The sequence below is a fragment of the Myotis yumanensis genome, unplaced genomic scaffold, assembly GCF_028538775.1.
Source record: "Myotis yumanensis isolate MYYU_CA2020_CCGP unplaced genomic scaffold, mMyoYum1.0.hap1 SCAF_8, whole genome shotgun sequence".
Classification (NCBI taxonomy): domain Eukaryota; kingdom Metazoa; phylum Chordata; class Mammalia; order Chiroptera; family Vespertilionidae; genus Myotis; species Myotis yumanensis.
Window position 1 is genome coordinate 28803005 of NW_027223759.1, and position 19202 is coordinate 28822206.

The window sequence follows — 19202 nt, forward strand, 5'->3', positions numbered from 1 at the left end:
TACACCAACATAACCTCACCTTAACCTAACTAAGTACACGTATAACAACCCTATTCCAAATGAGGTCATATTCTGAGGTACTGGAGGTGAACACTTCAACATATTAATTTTGGGGAGGGATATAATTCAACCCATAGCACATGGGCATAAATAAACTTTAAATAAATACTAGATCGTTCCATGCAAAAAAAAAAAAATGTGTGTGTGTGTGTGTGTGTGAGAAAAGAGTAAAGAAATCCCATTCACACACAAAAATTACCATGACAGCCAGACTTTAGGAGTGATTTATTTCCTCTGAAACTATAGGTCAGGCCAAATGTCCATTCTCTCAAAGGGTACCAGGAAATACTCATGCCAGGCATTTCACTAATTAATCCCACTTCGCAATTAAAAGCCAAGGTCTCAGGTGTCAGCATTGTTCTGAATAACCCACAAGGGCAATCAAGAAAAATTCAATTCTTTAGGGACTCAATGTTTTCTGAAACAGGCCACAGGACAGCCTCAGTTGAAAGAAGTACTGAGTATTTATCTATCTCAATAATTAATCACTGTCAAACTACTTCTATGAAAGTGGGGGGAAGGTCAGGAGCAAACCCTCTCTGGACGGGTATGGAGCACTCCTGGAAAGAACAATTCCGACACTGGCATCTGTATTGTCCTTGCAGTCAATCCTTGAGTATTAACTTCTGAGTTTCCCAGAAGTCCAGATGGTGCACTATTTTTCATTTACTTATTGGCATTTAGTACACTCGTCTATAAAAAGGTACACAGACTGCTGCTCACTTCTGAGAGAAGAAAGGGTTACAACTGGCTGCAGGAAAGGAAGCACTGATACGCTTATCTCAGAGAAGAAAAGATTAGAAGATGAATATGGCCCTTTCCCATCTTCCTCAAGTCCCGTCTTTAATAATCTGAGGACCACAACACCCTGTACTTCCAAGTACGATGTCATGTTTACTCATGTTTACTATTGACATGTATGCATTTAAAATATACAAATCTGGAACAAAAATGCTAGAAATTCTTAGTGTCTCTCTGATACATACCATTTGAATGTTTTATGAATGAGCTTTTAGGTTCAGGTTACACATTAATGTAAGCTCATTTGTAATTAAATGTTTGATTAAGAGCAGGAATTAACATATTGCACAGAGGCATATAATTTTATGAGACAAACTCTTTAATCCCAAGAAAGATATTCACTACGATAACAAATTATATGACCCATCCAATTCAAAATGTAGCTCAAAAAGATTTTTTGAGTTATCTAAAAATGCACTCATTATTAAATAGAAATATTAAAATGTATGCACTGTACTGTAGAAAATTTTTAACTATTTAGGTAAAAAATGGGGGGATTTTAAATGTACATTAAAAATATACAAAGAGTGAAGATCAAAGCTGGAATTCTGAAAAAAAAAAAGAAATGTTGACAATTTTTGTGATGTGCTTTAGTTTCTATTTTTACAAAACCTGATGACATTTGGGAATGGTGCATTTAATGCATTTTTTTAATAAATTTTGTTTTATTATTTTAAAAATTTTCCTGGTTACCTTGGTAAAATGGGACTGGCTGGTAGCATTCAAACCTCCATGGAGACATTTGTTTTAACTGCCCGATACGATCTCTGTGAATCCATCCAAGGTCTTCAAGTACAATTAAGTTTGCTACTTCAGGAGCTGGATGGCATGCAATGCTCACAGCTGTTTCTAATTGCACCTGGATCCAATAATAACTAAATATTGTTTAAAATACTGGCGGCACCTGCTTAAGAAAAGGCTCAAGATCAGTCATTAAGAGGAGCACTTGCAGGCACAACCCTGCACATGTCAGAACCTGGAGAAAACACAAACAGTTCAGTAGGTGGCACTATTCCCTCAGTCAGAGCTCTCTTGTCACCATGCGTGACTGGAGTGCTCTCTCTGTGGTGATTACCTGTCTTCCTTTCTTCCATGGAATTCTGTGACCTAAATGAGTAGCACCATCCTAACCTCAAACAGATTGCCTGGCTTCTTCTCTTTCAGATACACAGTCCAGATTTTAAAAAAAAAAATCATGCAGATGGTAGGTATAAGAGTAGAAAAACAATCTGATTTCACCTCAAGTCCTCAGATAATTAGGTCATCATTGTGTTATTTGAAAGTAAATTAATTCTTGATACCCATTAGAGACAACCCAGGTGATTTGTCTTCTTTCATTGATATTATCCAATGAGCTAATTTAAAATATTTAAACTGGCCAATAAGCAGGTTTCTCAGCCTGGGCACTACCGACATTTGGCCTAGATAATTCTTCATTGGTGGGGAGGAGAGAACACCATGTGCAATTTGAACATAGAGTAACATTCCCAGCCTCTCCCCTGTAGATGCCAGTAGCACCCCCTAGTGTGACAGCCAAAAATGTCTCCAGACATGGTCAAATGTCTCCTGGGGACACAACAAAATCGTCCTCTTTGAGAGCCCTCAGTCAATGAGTGTTCTTTGGTTATCCTAAAGCAGTGATGGCGAACCTATGACACGCGTGTCAGAGGTGACACGTGAACTCATTTTTTTGGTTGATTTTTCTTTGTTAAATGGCATTTAAATATATAAAATAAATATCAAAAATATAAACCTTTGTTTTACTACGGTTGCAAATATCAAAAAATTTCTATATGTGACACGGCACCAGAGTTAAGTTAGGGTTTTTCAAAATGCTGGTACACCGAGCTCAAAAGGTTCGCCCTCACTGTCCTAAAGACAGACCTCTGGCTTCATGGCCAAGGATGAAGCTAGCCCATTGGCATACTGTCAAATAACAAAGTCTGTTATCCTTTTTATCTGATTCCAAAGGTTGTTGTATGTGCACTGCTGAAAATTTTGAAGCTAAAGAAAGCACAAAGAAGAAAACTAAAAGCCGCCAGTAATTGTCCTGTATTATAAGCCTACTATAATTTTACACATATCACCTTATTTTTCTGCATTAATATGCACACAGGGTATATGTAATAATTATTTGAACTATTAAAATTGGAGAAGCATATAACAGTATTATTTTGTAAAAAGGTCTTTTCATCTCTAAATATATACTCTGTCATGAAAGACAAAATTAAGCGTGATTTTTCACGGCTATATAGTATTCTTTCCAAGAGATATATCATCTTTTAAAACCAATTTCTTATACTAGACTTTTTATGTGACCCCAAAGGTTAATGTAAATTACTTTTGCTATATCCTTGAGATAAATCCCCAGAAAGAGAAATTTAGAGTACTAACCTATTATAGCTCTGCCTTTACACAAAGAGAACAGAAGAAGGAATAAAGAAACAAAGAAGGAAAAATAAAGAGGGGGAAGTAAGGAATAGAAATAAGGGAAAGAGAGAGAAGGGGGAACTATGAAGGGACAGGGAGAAAGGGAGACAAGGAGGTGCAAGAGAGGGAAGGGGGACAATGGGTGGAAGAACTTGGCAGGGTCAAGGGAAGTGAAGTAGTTTCAGTAGAAGCTGATTTAGAAATAAATTTGCTGGCATCTTTCCCACTTTTATTTTCTCTCCATCCTTAGAAGGCTCATGGGTTTGTCCTCTTACAAAGATGACACTACTCATGCCAACCATTCACCTTGCCAAGTGAATATTATTTCAATTTTACAGATGATGTAAGAGACTCAGACCTTACCCAGTTTGGTTCAGTGGATAGAACGTCGGCCTGTGGACCAAAAGGTCCCAGGTTTGATTCTAGTCGAGGGCAGGTACCTTGGTTACAGGCTCCTCCCCAGCCCAGGCCCTGTTAGGGCTCATGCAGGAGGTAACCAATTGATGTGTTTCTCTCACATCAATGATTCTCTCTGTCTTTCCCTCTCTCTTCCACTCTCCCTAAAAATGAATGGGAAAATATCCTCAGGTGAGGATTAACAAAACAAAAAAACAAAGAGAGAGAGAGACTCAGAAGATTAATTTGCTCAATCATAGGTAACTACCTAATTAGAATTTTCTTTTAAGTCCAAAATCCTCTGGCCAGGAAAGGAGTCCAGATTAAGTAGGTGGGTAAAATTCCTAAATATGGTCTTACACATGCATTAGCCTAGAGAGAGGACTAATCACAGATCATCCACATAGCCATTTAGGAAAGGAGGAAAGTCCCTTACTATCTGCCTGATTGAAATTTCTCATCTCAAAGAAGGCACTATTTCTCAGCAGAAAAAGAAATGAGATACAGAAACAGAACACACTATTCTAAACCCTTCATTCACAACCCTTCATTCTAAACCCTCTCATGAGTACAGCAAAGCCTTAATCTCCCACTTGTGCCAAATGAGACATAATCAACCAAATTAACTAGCTACATCATTGGGGTTAGGAGTGAACATCATGAAAAAAAAGTGTTTCGTGCATATATGACTGACTTTGGAAATCATATTTTCTCTTGTCATCTCTCCAGCTTTATTTCTGTATAACTGACATAACATTGTGCAGGTTTCATGTATAAGTGTACTGTGTGTCATGATTTGATAAACATAGATATTGAAAAATGTTTACCACACTAAGCTTGGTTAGCACATCCTGCACCTCACATAATTATCATTTTGTTATTGCTGTTGTTATGGTGAGAGCATTTAAGATATAAACTCATTGCAACTCTCAAGTTTACACTATAACATTATTAAGTAGTCACCATGCAGTACATTATATCTCCAAAACATTCATTTTATAAGTGAAAGTTTGTACCCTCTGACCAACATCTCCCTGTTTCTTCCACACCCAGCTCCTGGTGCCATCAATCTGCTCTATTTCTATGCTTTTTTAAAAATTCCACATATAAGTGACATCATACAGTATCTGTCTTTTCTGTCTGACTTATTTCACGTAGCGTAATATCCTCAAGGTATATTCACATTGACACAAATGGCAGCCATAAAAAGAAGGAAACAACTTAAATTTCTTTCTTTTTATGGCTGAAGAATATTGCATTGATAATAGGTATATACCACATCTTTACCCTTCATCTATCAATGGAAACTTAAGTTGTTTGTATGTCATGGCTATTGTGAATAATGTTGCAATGAAACAGGAGTGCAGGTATCTTTTCATGATAGGGAAGAAGTCATATTTTCTCATAACACTCATAGCCAAATGGCAAACAGACAGGAATGGTTGATGAACCAACACACCTCACAAAACTTAACATTTCATGAGTACTTCATTAGCTCACAATGGGTCAACACCTTGGTCAACTGCCTATTTTCTCTCTGTGTTACAGAAAAAAAGCAATCTAGCCAATGCATCCAGCATTGACTTGCTAGTTACCTACTTATCATGATTTGGACAGTGCTCTCCAATGTGGTTCCTGTTGGGTTCAGGTAATCATCACTTACACTGGAGCTATCTTCTAACCCTGATGGAGATTATTGGGGCTCTGAGTACAGAAAAACCATAGTACATCATAGCTTCAGAATGTCAGCTGTGTGGCCTGAAATTTTTACCCAAATACAGTCTTATGAAAGGGTGTCATATTTCCTGGTAGGACCTGATGCAAAAGTACTCTACAAAGATAATTATAATTACACAAAAACCTCACGCTATAGAAAGACCAGTCTCCAGGATATCCAGTTATTCATAATAACACTGAATTAGAATAGGAGTGAGGGTGGAAGGATGTGCAGGGCATAAAAGCAATTCATTGAGTCCAAAAGTAACCTCAGAGCAGCAAGGAAGACCTGATGCTAAAGATGGGCATGACTCAAGGAGAAAGAAGGGCAATCATATGAAATGCAGAACTCAGATTATTAGACTGTGAGCATCAAGCTCAATTTATGTTTGTTGATTCATTAGTGAAACAAGGTCTGAAAAAGTGTTCAGCAAATATGGAACTCAGTTTCTACGATAGCCCCAACTATCCTTACCTCCTAGTACTCATGCCCTTCTATAATCCTCGCCCTTTGGGTGTGGGCTGGACCTTGTTATGATTGGCTTCTGAGATGTCACTTCCAAGTTTAACTTACAAAAAGACTCTATTTTCTGTGTTTTTCATCCTTTCTTGCTCTCTCCCTTGCTTGTTCTCAGGGAAGCAAACTGCCATGTGGAGAGGCTCTTGCAGCAAGGAACTGAGGAGGTCTCTTGCAGACAGTCAGCAAGCCCTCAGTCCAACCAGCAGTAAGGAACTTAGTGAGCTTGGAAGTGAAACCTCCCTCAGTTGAGCTTTCAGATAAGAATGCAGCCCCAGCCAAAGGCTTGATGGCAGCCGCAGGAAAGATCCTAAGGCAGAGGCAGCCAGCTAAGCCACCATCAGCAACTGTGAGATATAAATGTTTGTTCCATTAAGCCTCCAATTTGGGGGTCATTTTTATGGACCAAGAGATAACTAGTACAATGAAGTTCTCTAACATTTTACTAGAAAATAAAAAGAATCATTTCAGAAATGTAATATTCCTCCCTCTTGTACTTGGCCATATTTTAATGACTCCAAACAAGTTTCCTACATATGAAAATAGCTCCTTCTGCCTCTTTGTGTGAATTACAGATAATGGACTGTTTGCCCTCCACTAAAAAATAAATTAAGGATTGGTAATTTCTCTCTTTGATTTAAATCTATCAGCTGACTAACCTGAACTTCAGGGTATAAATAGACCAAGGAAACTATTAGTACTATCGACCTCCTGAGAAAAATCAGACAAATATTCCCTCAAAATTGTCAGCCCTGCCTTAACTGGAAACCGTACCCTGAAGTAATAGGGAACACTGCAGTGATGAAAAACATGGGGTAGCAGGTGCACATGTCCTGTTCCAGAACTCATCACAGATCTTTATGGTAAACATGTTTCTCTGGGAGAAATGAGCCGTAAACTAAAGTCTATGCAGCAGAAAAATCCAACTCCCTTAAGGCAAATGGCCATTTCCTACTCCGAAGTTTGCTTATGTCATGAAGACAAATGTAGAGAAGATGATGGACTTTTTTTTTACATTTAAGAGCTTTAATAAATTAAGGTCATGATCTTTTTCTTTTAATCACAAACTTTTGCATATGTCATCAATTTCAAGTAAAATAAACTGCACAAGGCAATTCCCTTTTCTGATTCTTCATTTAAAAATAAAAGGAAAAGTTGCTCTCTTTAATACTTGAGGCAGTCCCAGGAACAAAAGAGCAGAGAGAATAGAATGATTTCTGTTCAATTAGATTATGCATATCTGTATGGGTAAGTAGCTTAAATGTGATGTATGCATTTTAATGAAAAGAACTAGGGGCCCTGAGTGCATGGAAGAGAAAGCATTGCCATTTCTCCTTTTATCATTCTTTACCATAAAACATATGTAAGTTAATTTCTAACAGAAAATATGACATTTATCTCTTATGAAAGATCTAAATTTCAAATCAAGGACATTAAATTCAGTGTAATGTTTCCAATTGGGTATTGATGCTTTAAATATAATATCCCCGAATCAAGGCAGAGACATGAACAAAGGCTTGAACTCAATACACTCAAAAATAAATCAATATTCTAGGGTTGAAAGATAATAATAAATAAAATAACAATAAAGACAAGCACATATTTCCATGCAGGAAAGGATGGGATTGGTGGATTTATGTCCAGTGTAGTGGCCTCAATTATGCAGGTAACTGAGGCTTCACAAACAAGCACAAAGACTTATGTGTTCAATAAATGAAGCACTTTGCTTGGCTAATTTATAAATAGATGCACATCAAGGTCACTGAAAGCTGCACTGGATGGGCTTCCTATTGTTCTGTTTGAGAAAGTAGAATAAAGCAAGGAACAGACTTTGTTGGGGCAAAAGTAAACGTATTGGCTGTGCACTACTTGGAGCAGACAAAGCTTTTCCTTTGTGCAGAGACCTCAGGCAAAGGAAGAGAGGCAGATCTCCCTCACGCTTCACTCCACAGAATTCATTGGACCTGTGACCAGAAGAAGTAAGAAACCATGTGCCTGGAGAAAGGTGAACAAGTTCTCAGAATCCTGGGTGACAACTGACAGTAAATGGCCTATTGCCTCCATTGTCACATCAGTGCAGACAGCAGCCCCTGCCCTCTGTCCTGAACCCTCGGAGGGAGGGAGGGAGGAAGGAAACTGGAGGAAACTGTGGTGATGTTCACGTCAGCAGGTGCAAAGACCAGAGGAACCGGTGTACGAGTGTGTACTAAAATACCCCAGCGCTTATAAAAATGTTATCAAACTATGACTGAGTTTTACTAAAGTATACCTGACAGATAAAAATTGTATATATTTAAGGCCTACAATTTGATGCTTTGAGATATATATATATATATGTATATATATAGTGAAATGATCACCACAATGATACTAATTAACATATCCATCACCTCACATAGGTTCTCTTTTTGTATATATACTGAGAACACTTAAGATCTTCCTTTGTAGCCAATTTTAAGTTTCAATACAGTCCTGTAAGATACAGTCACCATGCTGTACAGCTGAACTGCAGAACTTACTCACCTCGCATAAATGAAACTGTGTACCCTTGACCAATATCACCTCATTTTTCCCACCCCCAGGCCCTAGTGACCACCACTGCACTCTGTTTCAATGATTCCGACTATGTTAGATTCCACTTGTAAATGAGGTCGTGCAGTATTTGTCAATTTGTGTCTGGCTGGTTTCACTTAGCATATTGTCCTCCAGGTTCATCCCTCTGGTTGCAAATTTCTCGGGGATTTCTCATGCAGGATTTCTACTGTACCTGTCTATCACCAAAACCCAACAGAAATCCATACTCTTCTAAACAGGTCCCAAGAGCCTCTGGTAAAGTTCCCTGCATATCATCTCCACATTCACTAAAATACCCATTTGACTACTGGGTGATCCTTTAACCAAGACTGGAGAAGAAATGAGTTACCCTACAGACTAAAATCTAATGTTCTACATCGTAACCTCAAAGGATATAATTGTATAAAAGGATTTCCTCCTCAGCAAAGCTATGGTGTTATTTACTGTAGACATTTTCTTATTGGTCTGCAGTGTCCATTTCCCGCCTCTACAAAATTATTTGTTTAGGCTGGGCAGGTAAGCTAAGCCTAACCAATCAGAGGAACTTTATGCTCTTGCTGGACAGATGAGATCCAGGGTATAGAGTAGGAAAGGAAGCAGGAAGTAGAGGAAAAAAAGAGATAAAGAGCAATAACTAGAAATGGGAAGAAAGAGGAAGTATAGAAAAGAGATGGAAGGAAAGAGTAAAATAGAGAAAAAAGAAAAGGGCAAGAAAATAAGCAGGGAGGGGAATACAGCTTCCCTATACCAAACACTCCCTCAGAAAACACAGTTGTTTTTTTAACTTTATTTATTAATTTTTTAGAGAGAGAATAAGGGAGACAAAGAGAGAGAGAAACATCAATTTGTTGTTCCACTTATTTATGCATTCATTGGTTGATTCTTGTATGTGCCCTGACTGGGGATCAAACACACAACTTTGGTGTATTGGTCCGACATGCTAACCAACTGAGCTACTTGACCAGGGTAGAATACACATATTATTAATCTTGCTTCAACATCATTATCAAGGAAGGCACTTAGTCTATCTTTAGCCACACTTCAAAGAAAGAAAAAAGAGTATAGTGTCCCAAACACCTCCTAATTCCCAGGGACAACATAATCATTACTAGTAGATAATGATTCTAGTGCTGAAGCCTAAAGATAAACCACTATGGATTAATGAGCTAAGTGAAGAATCAATTTATCCTGCAAATTCAATGAAAATAACATTCTGCTCCTTTCCTAGACTGGAATTTTCCATATTTCAGATAGTGCTGGTCTGAACATCTTCCTCTTCTAGAAACATGTATTGTGACCTATTGAACTAGAATTTAAAAAACTAAAAAAAATTAAAAAATTAAAAAATATAAAACACTTAAGTCTAAATATCCCAGCATTGAGAAAGTCTCTTGTTCTTCCTGCAAAGAAAATAGTTTTTTAAAAATTTAAAATGTTTTTATTGATTTTAGAGGGAGAGGGAGAAAGAGATAAAAACATTGATGAGAAAGAAATTTCTATTGATCAATTATCTCCTGCATACTACCTATTGGGGATTGAACCCACAATCTGGGCATGTGCCTGACCAGGAATTGAACTGGTAACCTCTTGGTGCATGGGATGACATTCAACCAACTGAGCCACATCAGCCTGGACTGTAACAAAATCTTGATCTACCTGTCTTGTACCATCCCGTGAACAGACTAACAGTAAAATGTCTTTACAGTAATGGACAGCACCTCTGGGTCCTAACAAATAGCAATTGGCCTGGCTAGATGATGACAGAGGAGAATTCTAGCACTATTCATAAGTGTCACAAAAACAAGTTTTAAAGAGAACGAATTAATCTTTCAATGTGGGGTGAGGGGAATAATTTCAGTAGGATCTTTAGCTACAAGGTAGCTTTCTTGTTTCCCAGGATAATAAAATCCATTTGTCCCCATTATTTCCTGAGTAAATTATTTTATGATTCCTGGATTTGGCTGGTGAAGACGGCTAGTGACTCACACACACCAATCTGACTAATGTCTCATTTAGAGAACTCTACGCACAGAAGCCCAGATGTCATTTTTCTTGCCAAGAAATGCATGTATAATATTTTCAATAAAAATAAAGAAAGGAACAGTCAGCACACCAAGGCACACATCTGCACCTGTTGTCAGAGTTGTTTTTTATAATTTCTTGCTGGGTAGTCAGTCAGGAGTTAAAATTCTCAGAGATGTAATAAGAATAGCTATTCATATTTAAGAAAAATGTTTTTGACCTTTTTATGATCTGGGTTATTTATTGCCACTTTAACATCCATTCCTCATTTGCTACCATTTTGTCTATAGTTCATTGACCTTTCCATTTAGACGAAGGGGAGCTATATCTGAATAACAACAGTGTTTTACTTACACAGCTCTACTCTTGTGAAAAGTTCAGAGTATCCTATAAATATCTCTCTATACTTGAGTGTAAGTTAAGGATCACTGTTTCCATCTTGGATAAAGATTTAAAACAAGGAAAGTTCAAACAGCTAAAATTAGCAATTTACAGAGGGTCAAACAATTCAGAGAGGATTTCTGGATAAAGATGGCAAGTTGACCTTAAATATTATCTCTTCTCCAAACCCCACTTAACTGATCATAATGGTCTTTTTTTTTTTTAATCCACACCCGAGGACATGTTTTTCATTAATTTTAGAGAGAAGGGAGAGAGAGAGAAACATCAATGCCAGAGGGAAACATTGATTGGCTCCCTTCCTGGGTATGTGCCCTGACAAGGAGTCGAACCTGCCATCTTTCAGTGCATGGGATGACACTCCAACTGAACCACACCGGGAAGGGGCCGTAACAGTCATTTTTAAGTCTTAAGCACAAAAGGACAAAATTAATGGAAGATAAAACATTAACAAAGATTTGAAACTTTAGAAAACCCAGTAGGTTCACACATCTAAGCCAATTTTATAAAGTTTTATAAAACTGATTATTTTTATCTGATCTCTCTGAGTCACATTTCTTATTTCTCAAATGGTTTCAAAATTGGGGAGAATGTGGGAATTTCACTTAAGTTTTCCTAAAACACCAAGAAATATGAGTCCCCAAACTGAAAAGATCTACCCTGTTCCAGCTGGATAGATTCAGGGGAAAATTCACAAGACACAGAAGTCAATGGGCAGTGCCTTTATGACTTTAAGTTGAAATTACTCCCAGTCTATCTTTCTATACCAGGCCAAACTTTCAAAAAAATGAGGGTAGAATTAAGAAATTTTTAGACATACAAAGACCACAATTTTTACTTCTTGAACATGTACTCCAGCCAAACAAAATGTTTTCTGAAATGTTCCATTTAGAATAGAGTTTCTTACAGATATCTTTCCAGGCAAACTTCTATCCAAAGGAAATATTTTTCTTTAATAATTACTTTTAAAAAGCAATTATAAAAATAGTGTTTGTTCACTGATGACAATTTAGGAAATGCAAAAAATAAGAAAACCAAAAGTTTTACCCATAATCCCACTATCTATACATCACTTCTGTTCAGATTTTAGTGAGAGCCTTCTTTTACAAATGTTGGCATATATTTTAGGAATACTTTATTTTTAAAAAATAGGATTCTAATAACATTTTTTCAACCTGCTTTTTATTCATTTAATGCATTATGAACATTTTCCACATTGGTATAATTTCTACAGCAGAATTTTTAATGACCACACCTTTTCCATAGTGTTATGGAGCAAAAATATTAGATCTCTTTTAGACATTTAGATTGTTTTCCAATTTTTCACTAATAAATCTTTGCTTCTCTCCTAGGTTTTTAAAGGGAGAAGTAGACTAAAGTAGGCAGTGACAACACAAATTTGGAAATACAGGAAGACTGTCTTTGACAGTAGTACAAAGTTAGACTTCAATGCCAAATCTGGTTCCCCAGAGGAAAATGATCATTTTCAGCTGCAGCCTTCATGCTGTGTGGGGCACTAAGAAATACACAGTTTGAAGGTGTCAGGGATCCCCAGATAATTCCTCAATGGGAAAAACAGCTCCACTACCCATCAACCAGGGGAAAGAGTGACCCTTTAAAAAAGTTGGCACTCTTACTCAACAAGCATTCAGGCAGAATAATAATCTACATTCTCAATGCTTTTGTCAGATGAAATAAAGACACTCCCAGTAATTTAAAGATTTTCAGTCATTAAATAACGAAAGTGAGTTCACAAAGGATAAAGAACGTTGCTGAAGCCTAAGCCACCATGGCTCTCAATGGGAAGACGAAAGCATAGAATTCAAAGCCTTAACGGAGGACTCATGGCCAAGAAGTGTACATTATAAGCACAAATAAAATACCCTTCCCTGCAGTAGCATCAGTAGTCTTGTGTCTGGAACATAAATACTAAGACCAATCCTAAAACCTTAATGCTGGGGCTTCATCTGTCCCTGGAGTAATAATCTTTTTCTCTGCTTGACTAGCTTGGTGACTAGAAGAGAGAGGGACGGGCTGAGGACAGTATCAGTGCCTGGCGGAGAGGAAGAACTTAAACATGAGAGGTGGGTTCCAACTTCTTTATATGTAAGTGTCTGTGTGTGTGTGTGCGCGCACGCACGTCTGTCTCACTCCTTCCTCTTTTCACAGCCCATTCCAGACATCTCCAAGTTCACACAGCAAAGGTGCCCTTGGGTTGTTGCCCACTGGTGCGCCCACAGACATCACCAAGTTTGTAAGCATGAACTCAATACCGCTTCTGAAATCATGTTTCTCTTTCTCTGTCCTCACCTTGAACTATGGGCTGGAATGAAAAGCCTGAAAAGGGGGCTTTGGGTTTCTCCAGTGCATGAGAGCACCCTCCGCACCCTACATGTGGCACCTGACCTTTACTCATGACTGCCTGCACAGGGAATCTAGAGAGAGCAGCCTGTCCTCAACCTGAGGCTCATATCATCTAGGGAATAACACCCTCCACAACACCAGGGGAGTGGGTGGGGTTCCAACACTGCAGGAAAGTGTACCCTTTGCTCAGCGTCCTGAGAGAACGCTGCATTTTCCCTCCTGCCACTGCTCTTCCTACTGGGTGGACTTGTCTCTTTCCAGGTCATGAAGCTGAGCTTTTCTGTAGTGGACACTCTTTTGTGTCCCTTTAGCATCTCTTTCCCTCTGGATTTGCAGATTTGAAAGCAAATAGATTTCAATGATTTAAGTCAATTCAAGTTGGGCTTTCTGTTATTTCAACCTAAAGCATCCAAACCCATTATGTTTGTGTCCCTGTCAACACCTGAACATCCTGAGGGTATACAATATATTCTTGTGGGCAAAGAAAGACATAAAAAAAAGGAAATTAGTGAGAGAAGAGGGAAAGAAGTAGGAGAAAGAATGTCAGCAAATTTATAAATGGACAAAGAACAAAAATTGCAGAAAATAAAAGCTTATCTCTTAACAGACATTAGCTCATCTCAACTTTTACCTTCCTAAATTTGTGAGACAGGCAGAGGTAATGTGCTTTGATGTTTACAAAGAAGTCTGAGACAGAATGAAGAGAAAATAAATGAGAAGTACCATCCACTCTGAATTTAGAGGAAAATAACCAATAAAGGCCAGGGTCCTTAATATATTATATAAATATATAACATGTATTCTGTCTTGACATCAAAATCTGAAACTTATTTTGCAGGAAAAAAGTATGTACAATTGGCATAATTGATTCATGCAATGCCCAAAGGACCTACAGCAAGATAGGGCTGCAAAAAATGCATTTGAAAAGCATGACAACATGATATAATTAATGTTTCTTCCTTCTGTTAATGGGTAAAAAAAACTGAGGCTTTGGCCAAAATTAGAAAACATAACTGTATTTCTAATTAAATACATTCCTGACCAAATAAACACAAAGATATAAGTATAGGCAATAGATACAAGAGATGCTAATTCTCAACATATTTGCATTCAAATCAGGAGCTCTTATTATAAGTGAGATTTCTGGAATTCACTTCTAAGCTGGCTGTTTAGCACATGCATGAAATGGTAGCATCTGAGGGTTGCCTGGCAAACCTTCAGCTCAGAAACTTCTCTTCTCGTCCCATGAAACTGTAAACCAACCACATCCTCTCTGAGAGCTAAGGGACTACTACTGTCACTCCTGATTGCAAAGGATCTCAAAAAGAGTAATATAAAAATTGGTATGCTTTAACAATCATGAAGTTCTTTTTGGAAATTAGACTATTTTAAGGTTTCTGCCCTTGCAAATGGGAAGAGGACAGCAGGGCCTAAGACAGGGCTTCTCAGGATGCTAAATCACCTGCCTCACTCAAGAGGAGGTGAGGTTTGGGAACCAGAGCATCATCCCAGGTAAGATCAGGCCCTAAGGCCCTTGCTTCAACATCAGCCCCCTGAGCAGCTATGTAGCAAACCCAATCTAACCCTACAAGTGCCAGCTAGCCCCCACATACCATTCCCCATCCCAGCTCCCACCTGAGGACGTGTACACATTTACACTTACTAGTACATTGCCCTTATCACCCACCATCCTGTGCTTCAAGTCCCCAAGTTCACAGCAGGGTCCAAGCACCACTTCATGTAAATTCATGGTCGGCATTTAAGTGCAAGCTCTGTTCCCATCACTAAGTGGAATGCCTCATCAAAATTTCTGTAAAGAAGGTCCAGAAATCTGCCCCAGGGGTTTCTGATACACACGGGAGTCAGAATCCCTGGCAGTTTGGGGCGGCACACTCACCTTTTTGCACCTACTTGGCTGTAAGTTGCATGACCCACCACACCTACTTTGATTCCTTTCTCCACAATCCCATGTCCACAGTAGGTTTTCAATGACTATTAATTAAATAAGTATTTTCTAAGAAGCTGAAGCTACCTAGGATTGCATTGTGCTGGGCAGGAGAAGGCAGGAATGGCAAGCCATTGTTGCTGCAAAATCAGACACAACATCTCTGATACTGCAAAGGGCTCTTGCAAGGGTTCTGGTGGGAGTGTCTTAATGGGATGCAGTGGGCTGTGCAGTTAAAGAACTCCACCGCAAGGGGAAAAAAAGAGTGGCAGCAATAGAGAAAACACACAAAGCCCCAGCTGCCCACAACATGAATGGCCTGGCCAGGCAATGCCATCAGGACCCATGGAGAATACAGATCAGGGGAGGTGGGTAAGCAGAGAGGAGCCAGGACCTGACCAGGGCTCACCGTAACCCATTTTCAACTCCCCTTTCCTTTGCTTCTTCCTGCCTCTCTCCCTTCCCCAAACCTAAAGGTATGCAAGTAGGGCTTGAGGGACCTTGGGCAAAAAGAGAGACCTAGCCCTGCATGAGGATGGAAGGTGCTGGCCCTGTACACTGGCCCTGCAGCTGGGCCCGGGCTGCACCAAGCTCATTATTCCTGGCAGGCGTGAGCCCGAGAGAGAGGTCCTTGTGCAGCTGGCATTTCGTGAGCTAAGTTATTCGCAAGAACCAGAGAGGAAACACTGCACTTTGTTCCAAGGGACAGTCAGAAAAACTGGGGGAGGTCTGGAGATGCAAACAGAAATATCACGGTTCAAAATCTAGCCTTTTTTGTGTGTTTTGTTTTTTAACAAAAGAATATGACTCTGAACACAAATGCAACACTGTCCTTGAGAGTTAAAAGCTGTAGCTCCAATAGGTTTACAGTCCATTTAAATGTAGGAAGCGCATTATAGTACACAATTTGGACAATGATACATTGGAGGTTTACTGCCATCAAATAAAATCATAAAGCTGGAAAGCAATTCAAGAGGTGTTGCCCCAGATCTCTGATTCAGGTTTACAATTCTCTATGCCTAGACACCCCTCCTCAGGGTTTCTAGAGATGGAGAACTTGTCATTTTTTTTCTAGCCCACGAGGATGTGTTTTTCACCTTGAAGGCAGAGTTTTTTTGTGTCCAGCCGAAATCATCGTGATTTCCCTTTCTCTACCAGCCCCACAACTACACCAGGGCAACCCTCACTCCCTGTGGCCTGTCTTCTGATCTATTGTTTTCAACATCCTTTTAGAGGTGAAATAAATGAGCATGACCTGAGGCAGTAACAGAAAATAAAATGACACCATGAAGCTTAAACCCTATACTCCTTTTCAGAAAAATGATGGCTTTTATTCTACTACCAAATTTCTCTATCTCTTAGAAAGTGTGTATATTTGTGTGTGTGTGTGTGTGTGTGTGTGTGTGTGTGTGTGTCTTTCCTATCTGGATTGGATTGTTAAATCTCCTTACTCTGTAACTGTATTTTCCCCTCCCATTTAAATATAACCTAGACCTTATCAAACTAAACTCTTCTCCTTACACTCATTCCTACTTACTTCATCGTGCTTTTAAGGGACTATTTTCCCCAACTAGAACAGGATATAAAATGACTTAAGGAAATCTCTAAAGGATGTAAAACCCAATCTCATTACTTTTAACTTTAGTGAGTATTGTTACAATTCCTTTATATCATCAAGTCACCAACAGCACTGGATCCAACGTCACCTGCGGCCAGTCTTGGGTATCCACTCTCTCCAGCTGAAAGGGAGTCTCTGGCAACTGCTCTGGGGAAGCTGGAAATTCACCTTAGCACAGTTACCATCTGAAGTCACTCTTTCACCCAGAAGTGGAATCACTGGGTCCTAAGTTCCATTTTTAACTTTTTTTGAGGACCCTCCATACTGTTTTCCATAGTGGCTACACTAATCTGCATTCCCACCAACAATGCACGACAAGAAAATGGTAGGAATATTAGTTGGCCATAAAAAGAATGAAATCTTACCATTTGTGAGAGTACTGGATGGACCTAGAGCAGTGATGGCGAACCTATGACACGCGTGTCAGAGGTGACACGCGAACTCATTTTTTTGGTTGATTTTTCTTTGTTAAATGGCATTTAAATATATTTAAAAATATCAAAAATATAAATCTTTGTTTTACTATGGTTGCAAATATCAAAAAATTTCTATATGTGACACGGCACCAGAGTTAAGTTAGGGTTTTTCAAAATGCTGACACACTGAGCTCAAAAGGTTCGCCATCACTGACCTAGAGGGTATTATGTTCAGTGAAATAGTTTAGTCAGAGAAAGAGAGAAAGACAAATACCATATGATTTCATGTAAGTGTATATGTGGAATCTAAAGAACAAAATAAATGAACAAACAAAATTAAAACAGACACAGATTCAGAGAATAGACTGACGGATGTCAGAGAGAGGGGGGCTGGGAGAAACAGGTGAAAGGATTGAGAACCATAGATTAGTAGTTACAAAATAGTCACGAGGATGTAAAGTACAGCATAATATTATAATAATAATAGAGGCCCAGTGCATGAATTTGTGCACTGGTGAGGTCCAGCTGGCCTGCCCAATGGGGGCCATTGGGGAAGGGCCGACTGGGGTAAGGGGCCGTGGGCTGTTTGCCAGCCAGCCCAGCTTCTGATCAGGGTGGGGAGGGCCCGCTCAGGGGTGGGGCTGGCCAGGGCAAGGGCATTCCGGTCATTCTTACGTTTGGTCAATTGCTTATTACCCTTTTATTATATAGGATTGTAACAACTATGTATGGTGTCAGGTGAGTACTGGAATATTGGGGGGAACACATTGTAAAATATATGATTATCTAACCACTATGCTGTACACCTGAAACTAATGCAAAATAACATGGAATGGAAACTAACTGAAAAATAAAATCACTTTTTTAAATGGATTCATATTACTCGCCGGCCTAAATTCCTCTGATGGTTTCTGATAATAATTAAAACAAAAACTCCTTGCCATGACAATGAGGCTCTTTATAGTCAAACCACCACCCAACCCCACCACTCAGCACAACGTTCTCATCTTCCCAGCCATCCTGGCCCCTTGCTCTCCATTTTAAAGCATGCAAGACCATTTCCACTCTGAGCATCAGCACACCCTGTTCCTTCTGCCACAAAGATTCCTCCACAAATCCTTCAGACTGGCTGTGATGTTTCTTTACCTGTATTTCCTCCTCCCTCCTCTTCCCAGGAGCAGTTAAGCCCCGTGAAAATGCTGTTGGGTGCTGGCACTCCGCCCCCAGTGTCGGGCAGACAGTGAGCACCCACTGAGTCCTGGTGGAGTGAATGGACGTGTGGGAGGTTTTGTGCACATCGCCATCACTCAAGATTGTGGGAGGCTCCAATGTGATCACTGCTGCAAGAACTGGGGAGGGGACAGAAAACTCTGACAGGAACAGTCAGTGGATCTTTGCTTCCCTAACGGGGAAAGCAGTAAGGAGCGTATCTCCAAGGTTATAAAAGAAATCCACGTGCAAACAAGCATTCTCCTGCCCCTCAAAATTCAGAACAAATTTCTGATGACAAAATATGAGTAAAATATTTTCTTTGTTACCTCTACGCTGACTTCTATACTAATCCAAGTTACACACTTAATTTCCAGGGTTTTTTTCCCATGTTGGCATTATAGTTTACATAAACAAAACATGTGTTTAATGCATTCTCAGGCATGAATATTAGTATACATTTTGAGAGCTGAAGCAAAACAAAAATGCAAAATTACCCCCACAGGACTCACAGAGTACAACTGTTGAGAAACTTGTTTTTTTTTTCGCTTGTTAAAATATGTATTATTCAGACAGAAAAGACAAAGGGAGGAACTGTCCTTATAGAAAGAGCTTTCTTGTGAAGTTCCCCAGGGCTATAAACAATATGGCAAGAACACTACTTTTTTTTTTTTTACCTATCCTTAAACTTAGGTCTTTAATGTTCCCCTCAAATTATGAAGAGTGCTATATCCT

General features: G+C 39.1%; 1 protein-coding gene across 2 annotated transcripts in view; it reads right to left on the bottom strand.

Annotated features, from left to right (window-relative positions):
* Window positions 1–19202, bottom strand: part of PID1 (phosphotyrosine interaction domain containing 1) — a 195172-nt gene that overhangs the window by 75640 nt on the left and 100330 nt on the right. The window lies entirely within an intron of this gene.